General features: G+C 42.3%; 1 pseudogene; it reads right to left on the minus strand.

The window, feature by feature from the left end:
* Positions 1–18,471, minus strand: part of LOC130033977 (ribonucleoside-diphosphate reductase subunit M2-like) — a 39,326-nt pseudogene extending 20,855 nt beyond the window's left edge.
* Between the last annotated feature and the right edge of the window lie 2,066 nt (positions 18,472–20,537).

A 20,537-nucleotide genomic window follows, 5' to 3' on the forward strand; every position in this document is an offset into this window, starting at 1 on the left:
AATACTCTCGGTAGCTTGCCGGGCTCTCTGAGAGGGGCGGAGGAATCGAACTCGGGTCGGCCATGTTGGCTGCGTGCAAGGCAGACGCCCTACCCGCTGTGCTAATTACAAAATTAATACTATAATTCTGTCCTATCACTTATCACTTAATCCCCGTTATTCATCAATTTATTCGAGCGGGTGCCAGTAACGTCTCCATTCATCCCGGTTGCGTGCTAGCGTAGCTCAATGGTATCTGTTCGTTTTAGGAACATGTAGAGCCTCAAACCGATCATTTAGGGTCTTGACGAAGAAGTCTGACCATCTTATAGGTGGGCGTCCACGTGATCTTTTGATGTCTCGTGGAATCCAATCAGTAATGGCTCTAGTCCAGCGGTTGTCTGAAAACCTCATTACGTGTCTAGCCCATCTGATTTTTTTTGTCTTGGCAAATGAGACAGCGTCCCTGATTCTTGAGCGTTGACGAAGATCAGAACTCCGGATTCTATCTCTCATTTGAGTGAATCGTGATATTCCAAGCATAGTTCTTTCGATTCCTCTTTGAGAGACCCGAAGAGTGTTCTCATCCTGTTTTCGTAGGGTCCAGGTTTCTGAGGCATATGTTAATGCAGGAAGAATAGTGGAATCAAAGAGATGTGCTCGTAGCTGGAGGTTCTTTGTCCTTTTAGTTATTTCTTCAATGCTCTTGAAGGCATTCCAAGCCGCTCTCTTCCTCCTGCGTAACTCAGGTGCCAGGTCATTCATCATGTTGATTTCTCGACCTAGGTATATATAACTGTTGCATTCGGAGATGGTGGTTCCGTTGAGAGCGAATGGAGCGTCAGGAACAAGGCTGTTTCTCATAAACATTGTCTTCGTAAGATTCAGCTGTAGTCTGACCTTTCCACATTCACGGTCAAAGTCGTTCAGCATTTGTGCCGCTTGGCTGATGTTTGGTGTTATTAGAACGATGTCATCAGCAAAGCGGAGGTGGTGTAGTTGCTGACCATCTATCTTCACTCCCATGTTTTCCCATTCCAGTCGTCGCATGATGTTCTCGAGGGTGGCACTGAAGAGTTTTGGTGAAATGGTATCACCCTGCCGAACCCCTCTCTTGATATGGATGATTACTTCTTTGTAGAATGGTGAGATCTTGGTAGTGAATCCGCAATAGAGCTCATGAAGGATCCTGATGTATTGGGCTTGAATGCCCTGATTGGCTAGGGCTTCCATGACCGCTTCCGTCTCAATAGAATCAAAGGCCTTCTTTAAATCAATGAACGTTAGACAGAGCGGCATCTTGAACTCCCGAGATACCTCAATGAGCTTGGTTATTGTGTGGATATGGTCGATGGTACTGAATCCTTTTCGGAATCCAGCTTGTTCACATGGTTGTCCTTCATCTAGTGTTCTGCTAATCCTGCTAATTCTGTCCTAACACTTTAAAAATTGAAGTCAAGATATGTTGCAAACATAAAATGAAGTAACATTGAAGACAATTGAGAAAAATTTATGTAGAAAATCTAGGTAGGCCTTTGAAGCTATAAAAGAGTATTTTATCCTAAGAAAGGGAATATTGGTTTTATCTTAGGGAATATTATCTTGATACTTTTTAATTGTATACATCAATAAGAAAAATATACTCAAAACATAAAGTTTTTTATGTAATTTTGGATATAAAATATAAGGTATAGTGCATCCAATATAAATTAAATATTGATTTATTATTGTCAGGGCATAAAATCCCTTAGCAAGTTAGGAGTAAACAAATTTTCATTTTCTAGTTGAAGGCAATCATAGGTGTCATAAGTGAATGCCATACTCAATGCAAGGACTGAGAAGTTTAACTTGCCTTTTAGAGAAGTTCCTTTAAAGTGTAAAGGAACCAAGACTGGGTTCAAGGTTAAGAACTCCCTAAATGGTTGCTTGTACCTGAAGCTCTATGTCATTCCTGTTCTGAATGATAATCTACTTGGGTACAATATTCTTGGAGAGATGTTCATTTAAATGAGTTTTTGAAGTGTATTCCTTCTTTCTTTTCTGGCTCATAGAGTCTCATCTGGTAGATCGATTTTGAATCTTATGGGACTTCCTAATTTTGGTCTTGCTAGTCTCAATATGTTGTCTCTATCTTTGGATTTTGTTATATGAGTACAATAGCTCTTGGAGTTTTCTTATTTGAGTCTATATTTCACTGGTACTCTTTGGATCTCTTGTCTTGTACTATCTACAACCAGCTTGCCTGCATTCCTCAACTCTGAAAATGTGTTATCTATGATTTTTTCCTTAGATTGCCTTCCTGTGCTTCAGGGACTCCTGTGGTCTAATATTGTTCTTTTTGAACTCATCTCATACTTCTCTAGCATGCTCTTCATTTCTTTTCTAACTTTTCCCCACCTTTTCTTACTTTCTGGTGATTTCCATCATTTTGACTTGGAGTAACTTAATCTTTTCCTCATCTGCTGTTATTCTGCTACTCAGAGCTTCTATTGAATTTTTTACATCACCTGACATACTCTTCATTTCTGTCACTTATAATCACAGTTTTCTCATTTTGGCTCTTGTAGTTTCTTTTTCTTGGCTATGTTTTCAATCATTCTGTTAATTAAACACCCTCACAATGGTGTCACTAAAGTCATTCTCCGAGGATTTACTGAGCTGGTTGGTTGTTGACTGAGCTTTCTCTATTATGTTTGTGTTCATTACACTTGGTGGTTTCTACACATCTTCCCCATTAGGTTTACCATGCTCCTGCTGTGGTGAGGGTAAATCACTGCAATTAGCTGACCAGAGTCTCTCTGAGAATTATGCTGAGAACTGCTCTTTCATTTCCCTGCCCATCTTCACCCAGTGACAGATGTGAGGTTGGGTGGACCCACTGAAAATTGTAAATCCATCTGTTGGCAGTGTCTGAGGAAAGGAATGGGGTGCTGCAACTAGAAATTATAACACGGGGTAGATTCCTTGAATATCTAACACACTCTATGTCCCTAAATCTGTGACATCATTATATACTTTTAAAGACAAACAAGTTCCACTTCTCTGAAGATGATATGATAAAACATAACTACACTAGAAACAATGGCTATTCATATCCTGGAATGAGATAGCAATAGTAACTATTTAGAAATCAACTATAAGTTGTGCTTTACCTGAAAGTTGTAGGACTTAGGGAACTTTAAGAATATGCTATATGGGACTACATTAGATCAAGAAATTCTGTTCCTCAAAAGAAACAAAGACCAAAATATAGAAAGAACCCACGAAGTGGGAGAGAATATCTACCCAATACGTATCTGATAAGGGATTAATATCCAGGTTATACAAGACATTAGTAGAACTGCACAAAAAAACCCCTCCAAATCCATCAAAAATTGGGGAGAAGAAATGAACAAATATAAATGGCCAAAAGGCACATGAAAAAAATGCTCCACATTGCTAATCATTTGGGAGATGCAAATCAAGTTTCACTATTAAAAATCTAAAAAAAAATAAAAAACAAAAAAACAATGATATAACATCTTACACCACAGAGACTGGCACACATTCAAAAGAACAAAAGCTGGGGTTATGGTGCCACCAGCAGGTCATTCTGTACCTGTGAGGCGAGTGAATAAGCAGCCTCATGTCACCTTCAGACGTGCAGATACCCCAAAATTGCTGCTGTGCATTTGACCAGACTCCAAAAACTTGGGGCAAAGTTTACCCAGAAAGTAAACAGTCAAAATTTAGGTATGTGGGAGACACACCCACAAAACATGTCCGGCTCAGCAATATAATTGGAGGCATGGCCTCTCTGGCTCCTGATTGAACTGCTTAACAGCCAGGATCCGAGAGAACTGGAAACAAATCTTGGAACTCAACGGCTTTTGGCAGAAATGCATCCGTTCCCTGTGGTAGGTTACGGGCTCTGGGCCACCGAGGGGGGAATGGATGCTGTTTCTTCGCCTGCACTCCTTTGGCTGCTGGGTGGCTGCCATCCGCCACAGTCCATTGGACAGTCAGGTTTAGGCCTGCAGTGACAAGAAACATGGGGGCCTCATAAGATGGGAGTGGAGCTGGTCCTTTCTTCCTGTTCCAACGAGACCCCGAGTTGCTGCTCACAAACAACCTCTCTAGCACCTGATCAAGCTGCTTAACGGCCATGATCCCAGAGACTTGAAACAAATCTAGAAATCCAGCGGCTTTCGGCAGAATTGCTTCTGGTTCCTACAGTAGGTTACTGTCACCGGGTCACCCCAGGGGATAAAGGGTGCTCTCCCTCCACCTGCTCCCTCTTGGTGGCCCGGTGGCCACCATCCTCTAGAGGTCATTAGACAGTCAGGTTTGGGCCTGCTCTGATGGGATACGCGGGACCTCACAGGATGGGGGTGGAGTCGGCCCTTTCCTCCCTGTCCCAACAAGACCCCAAGTCACCACCCACAAATGGTTTCTCTGGCCCCTGTTCAAGCTGTTAATGGCCATGATCCCAGAGACTCAGGAACAAATTTTTGAACCTAACAGGTTTTGGCAAGAAATACCTTCAGATTTAATTGTTTAAATTTTGGAATTTCAAAAACGCGTGACCACTACTGCAGCCATGTGACATCATGTTATTCATTACATCATATGTTATTCATAATCAGCAATAGAAAACAAATGGTCTACTGTTGCCTCTTCAGCAGATCTGAGTATTGGGGTAAAATTCCAAATAATGGTGGGTCTGGTGTCAAATATTGAATGTAATTAAAGTAGAGAGATAGTAATTTGGAAATCATCTGCCCCACAGGTAGGGGGAGGGAGTAGGATGGGGGTATACTGGGGTTTTTGGTGGTGGAGACTGGGCACTGGTGAAGATACTGGTGTTTCATTGTATGACCAAGACTTAAACCCGAAAGCTTTGTAACTGCTCTCACAGTGATGCAATAAATAAAATTATAAAAAATGGGAAAAAAAGTAAGGTGGAGTTCATGCACAATTAAATCAGCCTAATCAGTGGCTGAATAAATAGCAGTAGTCCTATATAAAAAAAAAAAAGAACGAAAGCAACCAGTGTTGGCGTGGATGTGGGAAGAAAGGATGTGAGGAGATGCTTTTTCACTGTTGGTGGGAATACTGACTGGTGTGGCCCTTTTGAAAAACAATTTGGACATTTCTTTAAAAACTAGAAATTGAGCATCCATATGATGCCAAATACCACTTCTGGGAATATATCCCGAAGGTGCAAAAAAAAAAAAATACAATAGAAATGACATCATACTTGTATATTCATTGCAGCACTGTTAACAAGAGCCAGAATCTGGAAACAACCCAAGTGCCTGAGATCAAACGACTAGTTAAAGAAACTTTGGTACACAATGGAATACTATGCAGTTGTAAGAAAAGACGGAGCTATGAAATTTGCTTATAAGTTGAAGGTCATGCAGAGTATCATGCTAAGTAAAATAAGTCAGAAAGAGAGGGACAGGTATAGAATGACTGCACTCATTTGTGGAATATAAAATAACAATATGAGACTGACACTCAAGGACAGTAGACACAAGGGCCAGGAACATTGCTTCACAGTTTGTTGCTTGTCTAATGAGCTGGGGCAGAAGACACCTCGTATAGAGTGGGGATTATTGATCAATGATTGTTGGAGGAAACATTCAGGATGGGAAATTAGATAAAGTGCTGAAAGTAGATAAAGGACCAAATGTGATAACCTCTCAGTATATATATATTGCAAACCATAATGCCCCAAAGTAGAGAGAGAGTATGGAAGAAATTGTCTGCCACCAGAGGCAGGGGGAAGGTTGGAAAGGGGGTAATACTAGGGACATTGGTGGTGGAGAATGTGCACTGGTGGAGGGATGGGTGTTCTATCATTGTATGACTGCAACTTAAAATATGAAAATTTTGTAATTGTGTCTCATTCAGATTCAATAAAAAGAATATGCTAAGTCTTTTATTCTAACTCTACTGATTAAGAATGTTTCATAAAACATATATTTTGGGGGAAAATAAGGCTAATAAACATAGGATCACTCTCATTTTTGCAGAAATTAAAAGTTTGACCAGAACTTTGATGACCTTGTTCAAAGACTGCTAAGATATTTCTTGGTATTTTGGTAAAAGGGAAGAAAATATTAGTAGCACTGTAGCACTGTCCTCCTGTTGTTCATTGATTTGCTCCAGGGGGCATCAGTAATATCTCCATTGTGAAATTTGTTACTGTTTTTGGCATATCAAATACAACATGGGGAACTTGCCAGGCTCTGCCGTGTGGGTGATGTACTGTACTGTACTGTACTGTACTGTACTGTACTGTACTGTACCGTAATGTACTGACTCTCGGTAGCTTCCCAGGCTCTCCAAAAGGGACGGAGTATAGTAAAAAAATGCTATAGTAGAATGTGAAGAAACATAAGCTTGAGAGATCTGAAAGTCCACAGTAGAGACATTCATTTGATGTGTAACTTTGTTTCATTAAAAAAGACTCATTAAAACCAAAAAATAAAAATGATTGTGATAAATGTCAGCATTCATGAGACTGTAAGCATTGTCCTCAGTTGATCAGGATTGAAGATAGAAAACATTATCACAACTGTCCTCCCGTTGTTCATCGATTTGCTCGAGCGGGCCCAGTAACGTCTCCATTGGAGACGTTGTTACTGTGTCTGGCATATCGAATACGTCACGGGGAGCTTGCCAGGCTCTGCCGTGCAGGCGAGATACTCTCGGTAGCTTGCCGGACTCTCCGAGAGGGACGGAGGAATTGAATTCAGGTCGGCCATGTTGGCTGCGTGCAAGGCAAATGCCCTACCGCTGTGCTATAAAAACAATGAGATAATAGGATTCCAAAGCAATGTCAGGTGTTAGAAATTAATAACAATGACATAATTTCTGTAATAAACATAAGTATTGCATTTAAAGTTAATGGTACTTAATGTGTAGACAGACATGATGACTGATGGAATATAAAGTATTTTAAGATCAATGGATCATTGATTCATTTTATTGAACAAACATACATAAAGAAAAGATTATAAGGATGTTCAGAAAGTGTCAAGATCTCAAGTGATATGTTTAGATTTAATACAGTTACCAGAGCCATAATCCATTGACTGAATGAATAAAGTCTCCAGAAAGTTGAATTCTCGATTTTCCTAGAATGTGGATCCTTAAATAATTCCGCTAGTGTAGAAAGGAACCTAAATTTATTACAAGTAAGCAAAATACAAAGGAAAGAAAAATGCCAAGACATGTTGAATACACCTGATGTTATTAATATGTTGCATTTGAACTGCCATTGTGATTTACGTGTTAAGAGTGGTCTTGGTATATAGTTGCACAGAATACTATGCAGATAAGATAGTGAATGAAATCCTAGTAATATCTGAGTTGCAGTAAATCTACTGGGCCAGTGAATTTTATGAAAATAATTTTTTCCCTCTGAATGTATAATTAAATGGACATATTTGTAGATGGCTAAATATTTGCTATAAGGCCAGACAGAAAGCTCAGTGGTTATGTTTGCATGAAAAGCCCCAAGTTTGAACCCCAACAATGAATCCATTAAACAGGATAGGTTGTATTGGAAACTCCCAGACTGACTTCTGAAGACTAGCTTTGCTCTTTCAAATGACATTGTAAATATGGTTGGTGGATGAACTCCTCCAGGAGTGATTCCCTGAGTACAGATCCAAGAGTAGGCAGTTAGTATTACCCAGAGACTATATTGGTCCCAATATTTTCCATCACCACTAGGAAAGGGTACATTGTATCTTTGACCCTAGGTAAATGAGTACTGGTGAGACATTACTACACCTCAATCTCTGCCCCTCAAAGAAAGCATTATTTCATTACCCATGTAGCAAAACGTATTGGGGTAACAAAGGGACTGGCAGCACACTTTCCCTGCAGGAGACAGTAGCGAACAGCAACTGATCAAGTCCTTTACAAAGTGTGAGATTTCCTGTGCATGCCAGTCACTCAAAGATGATGACATACAACACAAAAGAAAACATTATACTAAGGTCATTTTGCATTTGAAGTTTAGCGAAGCTTTTTGCAATGAGCCTAGCACAATTAAATCCTTGGTTCTTTTTTATCAACCTCTAAATATGTCAGAATCTTTATTGCAAAAGTTGTCAAAGTAATTATAAATATCATATTCAATTTTGTCAATGATTGATGAATAAATTTGAGACATATTGTCCTTTTTGAGAAATTGCTCATGTTTCAATAAAATTTTAAAATTATGTAGGCAGCAATGAAAGAGAGCAAAAACAAGCACTCTAGAGAAGTATCAATTGATTTCTGAAGACAGGCTTTAGCTTTGCTCTTTCAAATAGCATTCTAAATATGGTTGGTGGAAATGTTCCTCCAGGAATGATTCCCTGAGCACAGAACCAGGAGTAGGCCTTTAGTATCACCAGGAGACCACAAAACTAAACAAAGCAGAGAAAATCAAAAAGTCCCCAAAATGTGCAATGGTAGCAGGAGGAAGTAGTTGGTCGTCAAAAGGAGGAGGATTCCTGGTTGGCTCTTGAAAAATTGCAGGTCATCTGACTCCTACCATTTTATTACTGTTGCAGATGATCCAAGTGAAGTGGCGAGCAAGAGAAAGAAGAGCCTCATGAAAGTGGTGTGCCACTGTCACAACCCACCTAAGAGTGGAGGGAAGTAAGATGGGTAAAAATCTGTCAAAATAAGATAAATGACAGGAACACTTGAAACACATCTGTCCCAGTGGGGAGCCAGCAAGATGCACTTGAGATCCACTTGGTTTTTACAGTATAAAAATCATGGTCTCATGAGGGAGCACTGTAGTGCTTTTTGCATGAAAAAAACTAATCTTTACCTTCATCCCGGTTCCCAGGTTCATTATCTGCCTTTTCAGAAAGAATTTCCAGAAATACATTGCCGGAGAGATAGGAGAAGGGTTAAGGCATTGGTTTTCTGTTTATCTGACCCCAGGTGGACTCCTGACATTATGAATGGTCCTTGTGAGCACAGACACAAGAAAAAAGAACTGTGTGCCTATGATTATTGCAGGACTATTCACAATAGCCAAAATATGGCAATAATCCAAGTGCTCCAAAACAGATGACTGGATGAGGCATATATATATATATATATATATATATATATATATATATATATAGGAAAAATACTCATCCATAGGAAAATACAAAGTTATACAATTTCCTGCTATGAACAGATCTTGAAATTATAGTGTTGAATAAACTCACTTAAATGTAGAATACATATATATAATATACATACATATGGGAATAACAAATGACCAAAAGAAATGGAACAAGATAATCTAATAGGAAGCTTGTCATTGGGGGTTGGGGGTAGAATAGGTCAGGGAAGGGACCACTATGTACAATGATAGAGAAATGTTGTCACTCTGGATCATTACTAGATGCAAAAATGAGGTAAAGTGGCAAGCATGATATCCTATGAGTAACATTATTTACCTAAAATAAAGGTAAAATGGAAGAAAAGAAAAAAGTACCTGCATAGAGGTAGCTGAGGACTGTAGGGAAAATTGAGACATATGTGGAGGGAAGTGGACACTGATGAAGGGTTTGGTGTTGGAATAGTTATGCCTGAAAATCAATCATGAATAACTTAACTTTTTAACTCACAGTGATTCAAAACAAAATTTTAAAAAAAGATTTAAAAGTAAACCCTGAGAAATTGTTAGCATGTGGCTCAAAGAAAAGTTAAGAATTGCAGGAAAATTAGTAGTAAAGAAAATAACGATTTGAGAAATATGTGAAAAGTGTGATAAATGGAAGACAGATCGACATGTTTAGAGAGAATCTGAGCTTCTCCACAGGTAGAAAGCAGAATATTCCCCTAAATTGAGAAGCTGAGATGCAGGTGACCCGCCACAACAGGAAATAAAATCTGTTTGTCTCTGTTGTGTTAGTTTTATAATATTTTCCCAAACTCACCTCATCCCTTGGCACTTTCTTTGTTGATAATTTGTCACTCGAAGGCATTAGCTCAGAAAAAGGGTGTTCTTATTTGATATCTGTGCTGTAGCTCTTTGTTTCTGGAAGAATTTCTCCTTTCTCAGGAGAAACAGGTTTCACTGGGCTTTCATTTTTAGATACAAACAGCTTTACAGCATACAGGCCTTTAATCTGGTGTCTAAATTGTTTTTTTAATTCACATGGGTCTCCCTATTTGCCTGCCTGTCTGTCAATCTTTAACAGAAATTTTCCATTTAGATCCCTTGAAAGCACCTCTCAAAACACTATTTGTGTCAACCTAGAATGATAGAAGTTGACTATGAGCAATGATGTTATGTTCACATCATCTTAAAGAATTTTTCAGATCTTCATGTCTTCCAAAGAACCAATGTAGTAAAAAGAGCACTTAATTGTTTTAACATCTCTATGTTAAAACAATTCACTTCATAAAAGGTAAAGACCTTTCTGAATAAAGGACCCACAGTTTATATTAACATTGAGGATACAGTTTTACTTATTTTTTTGTTCTTTTGGGGCGTTCTATACCCATTAATGCTCAGAGGTTACTCCTGATAAGTTTATTTTGGGATATCAGAGATAGAATTTAGGCTGGCCATGTGCAAGGCAAATTCCCTACCTGCTGTTCTATCTTTTGGCTCCACAGTTTCACTTTTTAATGAACATTTGGGATAAATAACTTAGTTGCTTAATCTTGCTAATTTTCCTTCAGAAATGTCTACATTTGCTCTAAATATTTGACTTCCAAACATGTTCACATGTTAGAATCCTAATGATCAATTTCTCAGTGTTAATAGGTAAAGTGATTTGGAAAGTGATTAGGTCATGAAAGTGGAACCACGTGTAATCACAAAATAAATGAGTGGCAAGGCACTCTCTCTCCACATGTGTTTGGTGGATAGGCCATTTTTTCCATCCTGGATGGCCAACAGTGAAAGAATGAGAAAATGGGGGCCAGACTGCTTGGTGATCAAGTTGTGGTTTATTCTTCCTCTGCCTCCTTCCAGTCTCTCTGACTGCCAATATCTCTCCTCCCCCAGCCCACTCCCACAGCTTATTATAAAGAACAATCTCCAAGAGTTGGGAGGTAGCAATTACACATATCAGGTAGCACAATCAACATATGAAAGGCCTTCCTTTCAGTGGAAGCTTTTCTAAGATAAAACAAAGATCTCCTCCTGCTAGAAGATTCCCTCAAGGGTGAAATTTTATGTAAGGACATATTTCTCCTTTCCTTAGTTCATAACCATTTGAACAGTCACCTTACATTTACTTCTTAATAAACTTTCTAGCCATTTTGTATTCATGAGAAATGGACAAGTTCCTGATGTTTCATTTGCCCTCAAGGGAACGAACATCTCTGAATGCAATAGTTATGTGTACCTAGGTTGAGAACTCAACATTACAAAAGACCTGGCACCTGAACTGTACAGGAGGAAGAGAGCGAAGTGGAACACCTTCAAGAGGGTTGAAGAAGTGGTTAAGAGGATGAAGAACCTCTGGCTTTAGGCACATCCTTTTGACTCAACCATTCTTCCTCCCTCAGAGACCTTGACCCTACAGAAACAAGATGAGAATGCTATTTGGGTCACCCAAAGAGGAATTGAAAGAGCTATGCTTGGAATATCACATTTCACTCAAGTGAGAGAAGGAATCTGTAGTTCTGACCTCCCTCGATGATCAAGAATCAGGGATGCCGTCTCGTTTCCCAAGGCATCGAAAATCAAATGGGCCGGACACCTAATGCCATTTAGAGATGAACGGTAGACTAGAGCTCTTACCACCTGGATTCCATGGGATATCAAAAGAATGCGTGGCTGCGCACCTAAGAGATGGTCAGACTTCTTCATCAAAACCCTGAACAAATGGTTTGAGGCTCTTCGTCTTCCTGGAGTGAGCAGACACCATTGGGCTACACTAGCACATGACTAGGACAAATGGAAATGTTACTGGTGCCCACTTGAGCAAATCAACAATCAACGAGATGACAAGTGATACAAGTGATACAAGCCATTTTGTATGGGCATAGTAGCACTGTCCTCCCATTGTTCATTGATTTGCTTGAACGGGCACCAGTAATGTCTCCATTGTGAGACTTGTTACTGTTTTTGGCATATCGAATTTGCCACAGGGAGCTTGCCAGGCTTTGCTGCACGGGTGGGATACTCTTGCTACCTTGCAGGGCTCTTGGAGAGAGATGAAGGACATTGTAAGAAAATATTAAACTTAAAGAGTGGCTCTCCTGGGAATATCTCATTATACATCCCAGACTACAGTTCTCTGGCCAGATTAGTCCTTCCTAACCCTAACAGAGTCCTTGTCCAGTCACTTATCTTTGGTTCATGACAGAATTAGTCGACAAGCGTGCTCCTGTCTTTATATAAGTTTTATGGCACTTAGCCTGTCCCGTTTTGATGCCTGGGTAGCTTACTGTTTGCCCTGGGCCCATTCAGTCCTCTGTCCTTTGTCAGAACCCTGCTTCTGGGGTGCTAGGAGCTAAGGCCAACTTAGGATAAGTCGAGTAAATAAGATAGATGCTCAGGAGTAAATATTATTTGTAGTCAATTAGTTACTAAGTTATAAAAGCATAACATTAACTGTCTTCCTGTGTCTATGCAAAAGAGGACATTGCTCTAAAGTAAACTATGCAAAGGACATAAGGAAAAGAGAAAAGCAACATTTCACTTACAAATACAAAAAAAAAATCTCTGAAGAATTTGACTTTATCAGTCACTTTACAAGTCACTGAAGAGGGGAAATGACTGAATAACAGACAGGGGAAGAACACAAAGGAGAAGTTAAAGATGAATACCCAGAAAATGGAGTGCTTTGGTAGCATTTTGATGGGTATTACTCAGTAAATCTAACCTCTCTATGGTGAAGAACTGGAAAACCAATGTTAAACTTAAAATAAAAGAATTATAATCCAACAGAACCATATTAATAGAATTAGTTGGTTCATCAAAGAGAATTCTGCTGATTCTCCTAAACCCTTCAACTATAAGAGAGTATAAGTCCAAAGACAGTTTTTGCCATAGCACTATCATTTTTTCACTATTTTACAAGTACCCCAAACTGAAAAATAAACATCTGTTCTTTTTAAGCCACTCAGTCTCTCTCTCTCTCTCTCTCTCTCTCTCTCTCTCTCTCTATATATATATATATATATATATATAATAAGAACTCTCTTGAACAAAAACCACATTCTATACAAGATACATGTGCATGTAATTTATATTAATATGTTTGCTATGCTTGCAACATATAAAATTTAATGCAACTATTACAGATAATACTATGTTTAGCTGAGTTTCATGAGATAGTTATATATGTACTTATATATGTATATAGCACTTAGAGGAAAGTGCTTTGTTTAGTCAAATTACTATCAGTCTCTTTTTGAAGAACCTTTTGAACTAAGAGTGCATTTTGTTCTGTTTCTAAATATATTCTAAAGTTTCAAAATATTTAAGTGAATCAGTGAACCAAAGTGCTAGCCTTCTCATAAAATGTCACCTCTTCTCTCCAGAACCAAAGGCATTTGGAGAATAGTAAGATGCATCTTTTTCCACTATAAAGAAGATGCCCAAAAGAGTCTTTGCTAATGTTTCTTTGAGTTGATGGTAGAACTTTCCACAAAAACAGTGCTATATTTATTTATTTATGGTTTTAGATAGTTCATATCAAAAAGATTTATTTTCATTTGCTAAAGATATTGCAATTTCATTTGTATTATTTATTATAAATCTTGGACCCTTGGTTAAAAAATAATCAGTAAAGTACATACCAATGAAAGAGGTAGCCTCAATTTCCTTTGACCCGCTCTTGCCTACTCAGGACATAAATCTCTGCCCTAGCGCCTAGACTGACAGGGAGGCTAACACAACGGGCAATGCCTGAAGTGTTGCAGACAAGCCAGACAAACCAATAACCTCCCTGCATCCTCTGTAAACACTGCCCAATTGATAAGAAATGCCAAGAGCCCTTAAATGATCTATACAACACTCCCTTTTACCTTAGTCTTATATTGAGTTCCTCCTCACTTGGGAAATTCCTTTTCCATTCTCTTCTACTTTCCAATGAACTTTTCTACTATCCATCTTTGATAGTAGATGGATCTACTTTATTACTCAAAATTGCCAATCTTGATAATAGAGAAGAACCTGGGAAACATGAACAGAGACTGGCTCCTACCACCCCTGCATCATTTGCATCACTTAGAAAATCTTTCAAACTCAGGATCAAGTTGGGTATGTATTGGTTTATATTTTATTTTATATATAATTATGTACATTATACAAAATATATAAAATAATTTATATATAGCTCCCTGTGTATTTTACTTAAGTATAATTACATATTAAGATATATATACATATGCATATATATAGATAACATAATTTGCATATTACAAATATTCTAAGCTGTAAGTATAGCATTTGGTCAACTCTATTGAAAACATTTAAAATAACATTTATTTTGAATAGTTTTACAACTTTAATTTTATTAAAACACCATGAGTTACAAATTTTCCATAGTTGGGCTTTTCACAATCAATATTCCATCAGTGTTCCCAAAACCAGTGTTCACTTTGTGCCACCAGTATTCCAAGGATCCTTGTTATACCACCTCTGTCTCCCTCAGAACCCAGGCAACTGGCTGCCTTTCAACATATCTGTTTGTGTTCATCTTTGATTATGGGATAGGCAACTCAAAAGTCAAAAGCAGTCCAAACTATTTGCAAGATTGAAGATCCCAGAATGCCCAGTTTCATTGGTGCCACTGAGGACCAACAGGATCAAGAAAACCACCTAACCACCTACACTTGTAAGAGTCACCACAACAAATAAGAAACGTGTCCTTGACTGCATCAGAGAACCTGGGGCTCACCTAACCATGGAATATCCATTGTATGTCCCACTGTCAGCTCTGTCTAATTTTCATACTTGTCTGCCCCCCTCTGCATGGTTAGGTGAGTCCCAAGTTCTCTGATCCAGTCAATGGCACGTTTCTCATTTGTTGCAGTGAGTCTTACAAACGTAGATGGTTAGGTGGTTTTCTTGATCCTGGTGGTCCTCAGTGGCACCAGTGAAACTGGGCATTCCTGGATCTTCAATCTTTCAAATAGTTTGGACTGCTTTTGACTTTTGAGTTGCCTATCCCATAATCAAAGATGAACACAAACAGATATGTTGAAAGATGGTTCTTAAAGTAGTGCTTGTCATTCATCTTCGTCTAATCACTTCCCTTTTGCCTGTTGGTTCCTGGGACCTTTGATTGATCACACAATTTTAGGTCGTGCACAGCAGCTGGAAAAGGTGAGGCAATGGGACAGAGGATGGGAAAAGGGTGACATGTGGGAACAGTGGGACAGGAAGAATAGGGTTCCACGGTACAGGGGACAGATGGAAAGGTAAAGGCAGTTGGGGGAAGAAGGGAGACAGGGGAAACACGGTGGAAAGTGTGCACAGAACAGACAAGTGATGTTCCAACTGGTGCTGTTCCAAATGAAGGTGTTTCTTGAAGTTCTTCCATTGTCAGAAGGACTTCTGTTTCTTTAAACAGCATCTGTTAAACTAAAGGATAGACTGGCTCTCTGATCAGTAAGAGTTGTCTTGTTCTTTCTTTACTGTAGTGAACTGTGTGACCATGGATGAGTATGGTCTGAAGAGGGTAGGTTGTTCCCGATGTTTCTACCACTCATTGGGATTGAGGGCTCTATGAATACAGATGTTTTCTTACTAGCAGCAGCAGACGATGCACTTCGGTCTCCAGTGCTAGGTATTCTCTGGGTCTTCCCCCGAATTAGTGATGACAGTACTCTGCATAGATGATCTTGGACTGATGCAAGTTTTGTACACTCTGTTGGAGCTGAATTTCGGTTGCTATCAAAAAGTTGCTGTGTGTCTACTTAAAGCTCATCCCAGTTGAGTACCGGACAGTTTGATGGGACTGATTGGGAATTGTAGTTTGTATGTGCACTGATACTTCTGGCAGATAGTTCAAAATACCGGAGAAGGACACGGGTTGCAGGACATGGTAATTCTGCATGTTGTTTTTGGGCTTCACTTCAGGTGCGTGGCAAAGAGGTATGTTGCTTCTAAACTCTCCTCCCAGGTGAGTACCTGGAAGAACTTGGACTGTCAGCAAAAATCTGGTTCCGCGTTGACTGGCACAATTCAACGTACAAAGTCTAAGTTCACTGTTCTGCCACTGGGTCAGCTGGTTGCGGCCACAGATGCAAGTTTTGTACACTCTGTTGGAGCTGAATTTCGGTTGCTATCAAAAAGCTGCTGTGTGTCTACTAACGCTCATCCCAGATGAGTACCGGACAGTTTGATGGGACTGATTGGGAATTGTAGTTTGTATGTACACTGATGCTTCTGGCAGATAGTTCAAAATACCGGCGAAGACCATGGATAAGTTTTTCTCAGAACGGGTTGCATCAGATGGTAATTCTGCATGTTGTTTCTGGGCTACACTTCTTGCTTGGCAAAGAGGTATGTGGCTTCTAAACTCTGCTCCAAGGTGAATACAGGACATTTCCAGGGGACTGAGTGGGAATTGTTGTATCTATGTCCATCGCCATATCAGACAGAGAGGTTGAGCTCCGGTCCCCGCATGTCGCTGACCTGAAGGCACTCAGGGCTAGCTTCTTCCGACCGGCCCTGAAAGATGGGATGGCCCTTTTGTGCCGCAGTCTCTTGGAACACTCACTGTGGTTGGCTGCCTGGAACTTTTTGTTGAGTACACAGGGGAGTTTGGGAGGAGGGGGAAACTCACCGCGGCCCCACTGCCGGGGCAGTTGGGGAGGAGGCAGCTGTGGTACCTCTGGCATAGGGTGTTTCCTTTTGCAGGCCCTCTTGCCTTCACATTGCGGAGCAGCACTCCCCGGTGCAGGCTCTGGAGGCTTCTTCTCGGCCACGTTGGTTATTGTTGGTGGACCGGGAGGGCTGCGCCGGGCGTCTGCAGGCTGCTCTCCTGCTGCTGACATCCGTGGGAGTGAGCAGCAGGGCACGGACCCCACCGACGCGCAGGCCGGAGGCTCTCCAGGAGGCTGGACATGTGCACCCCGGGGCGGGGCAGAGGGCTCGGGAGATGCGGCCGAGGCTGGCTCTGCTTCTGCTGGCAAGGCCTGGAGGTGGAGAGGCCGGGGGCGGGAGCACGTGGGGCCGGTGCCACTGGACTGCAGGCCGCTGGTACAAAGGGCCTTGGCGCTGCGGGTGCCCTCGTCGTCCTCTTGTCGCGTCTCTGCACCCACATCCCCGTGTCCTGCCCTTTTGGGGGGGTGGTCTTGGATGATCTCAGCTTTTGCCCATGGTGCGGGTTTTATCGGTTCCATGATCTGAATGGATGGGACGCTCAGGGTGTCGAAGTTGCGCCCCGCAGCCGCGATCTTGACATTGCTCCGGTCCCCGCATGTCGCTGACCTGAAGGCACTCAGGGCTAGCTTCTTCCGACCGGCCCTGAAAGATGGGATGGCCCTTTTGTGCCGCAGCCTCTTGGAACGCTCACTGTGGTTGGCTGCCTGGAACTTTTTGTTGAGTACACAGGGGAGTTTGGGAGGAGGGGGAAACTCACCGCGGCCCCACTGCCGGGGCAGTTGGGGAGGAGGCAGCTGTGGTGCCTCTGGCATAGGGTGTTTCCTTTTGCAGGCCCTCTTGCCTTCACATTGCGGAGCAGCACTCCCCGGTGCAGGCTCTGGAGGCTTCTTCTCGGCCACGTTGGTTCTTGTTGGTGGACCGGCAGGGCTGCGCCGGGCGTCTGCAGGCTGCTCTCCTGCTGCTGACGTCCCTGGCTTTGAGCAGCGGGGCACGGACCCCACCGACGCGCAGGCCGGAGGCTCTCCAGGAGGCTGGACATGTGCGCCCCGGGGCGGGGCAGAGGGCTCGGGAGATGCAGCCGAGGCTGGCTCTGCTTCTGCTGGTAAGGCCTGGAGGTGGAGAGGCCGGGGGCGGGAGCATGTGGGGCCGGTGCCACTGGACTGCAGGCCGCTGGTCCAAAGGGCCTTGGCGCTGTGGGTGCCCTCGTCGTCGTCCTGGCGCGTCTCTGCACCCTCTTCCCGGTTTCCTGCCCTCTTGGGGGGGTGGTCTTGGATCGTCTCTGCTTTGGCAGATTGTGGGAGTTTTGTCGGTTTCATGATCTGAACGGATGGGATGCACAGGATGTCGAAGTTGGGCCCCGCAGCCGCGATCTTGACATTGCTCCCATACCCGCATGTCGCTGGCCTGAAGGCACTGAGGACCATCTTCTTCCGACTGGCCCCGTATGATGAGAGAATCCCCACCCGGGAGTTGTTGGTCTGCGGCAGGGGACAGGGCCTCCTGGGCGTGATGGTGAAGGATGCGGGCGGGGGCCTCCGCGGCTGGTGCGGTTGGTCGGCAGGTGCAGGAGCCCCGGGGTGGCCCCGGCCAGGGCGAGCAGCGGGGTTTCTGGAGACAGGAATTGGCCCCGGACGACCCACTGGGGGACGTCGGCGATGGCTCAGCAGGAGCCGAAGTCGACTCAGAACGTTGCCCATGTTTCCAGGCCACGGTCCCAGAAAGTGCAGAGGACCGCGCTGGAATCTGGGCTGAAACCAGGCTTCTGACTCCTGGCCTCTGCGCGGTCAGGATATACTGGGAGGTGATTGTGACGTTGCCTGGCCCACGTCACAGCGGAAACAATGTAGCAGCTTTTCCACCACCCACACAGGGCTCAGGGACCACGTGCAAGGGCAGAGCGCTGAGGCCCCATTGCCCAGCCCCTTCAGGGCTCTCCTGAGCCTGGGACTTGTGCTGTGGAGGGTGGGTTGGCACCTGATCGAATCCGTGAGGGGTTTGCTGGGGACTGCGCGGGGCACACGTTGCTGAGAGTGTGGCTTCAGCGCCCGGAGTCTGTGCATGCAAGGCCCTGGGCGCCTGGTGCTGCCCCCTCCCTCGGTCCGGAGAGGAGACCCCAGATCCTGTCCTCCTTCAGTTTCTCTGCCTGGCTTGGAGTCACATGGACATTCTTCCAGGCTCACTCAGGCCTCTGAGTTTCCAATTTCCAAGGATGGATGAGTTGCCCAGACCTAACCTCTCACTCCATCTGCACTTCATTCTACACATTGTTGCTTTTTTTTGGGGGGGGGGCAGGTGAGTAACTTTTTTTAGAGCATTTCAAAGCCATTCATGATTGAATATCAGTCGGACAGTATTCCAACACTGATCCCTCGACCAGTGTACATTTCCCAACACCAATATCCCCAGGTTCTCTCCCATCACCCCACCCCTGAACCCCCGTCCCTTGCCTGCCTCTTTGGCAGGCGCTTTTACAGATTTTAAATCAACTGAAAACATGTAATTACATCTTCAGCTGTGCCCCTAGGTCAACCCAGGTGGTCGTTGGTCTACCCAGGATATGAACTTAGTCCGAGTTATCTGACTGGTCAGGGCTGTGGGGTGGCTATCACAAGCACATCCTATGTGTCTATTTAGTTACTGTAGTGGAACAAGACTGGAGAGAGAGTGCATGGGTACAGCACTTGCCATGTGTGAGGACAGTGCAGGTTTAGCCCCTGCCATCCCTACAGTCCACTGAGTCCAGCCAGGAGTGATCCCTGAGCACAGAGCCAGGAGTAGCCCTGAGTACAGAGGCATCTGGCCCCAAATCAACCAAACAAAATTCTCCCACTGGAGATTGTCATTATGATCACAAAGCAGCTTGGGGCAATCTTCACAGGACCTTATTGGCAACTAAATCTGTCTCTAGATACTCTTCTGCAGCTTGTTTCTCTGGCTTATTTCACTGGGATCTTTCATCTGGCTGCTGCTGAGTATTATGGCATATGGCAAGCAGAAGTTATGGACCCAAAAATCATACTGAGCAGTAAAAATACGTTTCAGTGGATGGAGACAAAATCCAGCAGGTAAGGGCATTTGCAATTATGGGAAATCCGGGTTCAATAGCTCTGTTCACCAGATGTGAGCCAAAAACAGGAAAAAAAACTTTTTAGTTGACAATCTATGTAATGTTGGATATTGGTCATATATGAAACGAACTTGTGACCTTTGTTCATGAGATTTCTTGAAAAGAGCATTGGTGAGTAAATGTGGACTTCCACACAAACTTTGAGGCATGGTAAATCATATTAGGTTTTGCTCACATTCAGAATGATTTTGAAATGTAGAGTATAGCATAGGACACAGAAACCTCACCATGATAACAAAATATTTACAACTATAAATTTAAATTACAATTTTTGTTATCATTAGAGATTGTTCAATAAGAACCAATTTCTTAATTTTTTAATTTAATTATAATTTTATTTTATAATTTATAAAATTATAAATATAAATTATAATTTTAATTTAATTAATTTCTTAATTAAACTTGCATGAACACACATGGCATGCTCTCATACTAATTTTGAATGAAGATTTTTTATTGTAAGTTGCGTTTTGCTTTATTTTATTGAGGTATCATGGTTGACATTCATCTTCATGTTATACTTCGGTGGACTCTGATTGCACTCCACCATCACAAAAGTACCAGAGACCCTCTACCACTGTCCTGATGTTATTATTATGAGCAAGGTTTATCACAGGAATTCTGCAAAGTGTTGAA

Source organism: Sorex fumeus, unplaced genomic scaffold, assembly GCF_029834395.1.
Source record: "Sorex fumeus unplaced genomic scaffold, SorFum_2.1 ptg000055l, whole genome shotgun sequence".
NCBI classification, from domain to species: domain Eukaryota; kingdom Metazoa; phylum Chordata; class Mammalia; order Eulipotyphla; family Soricidae; genus Sorex; species Sorex fumeus.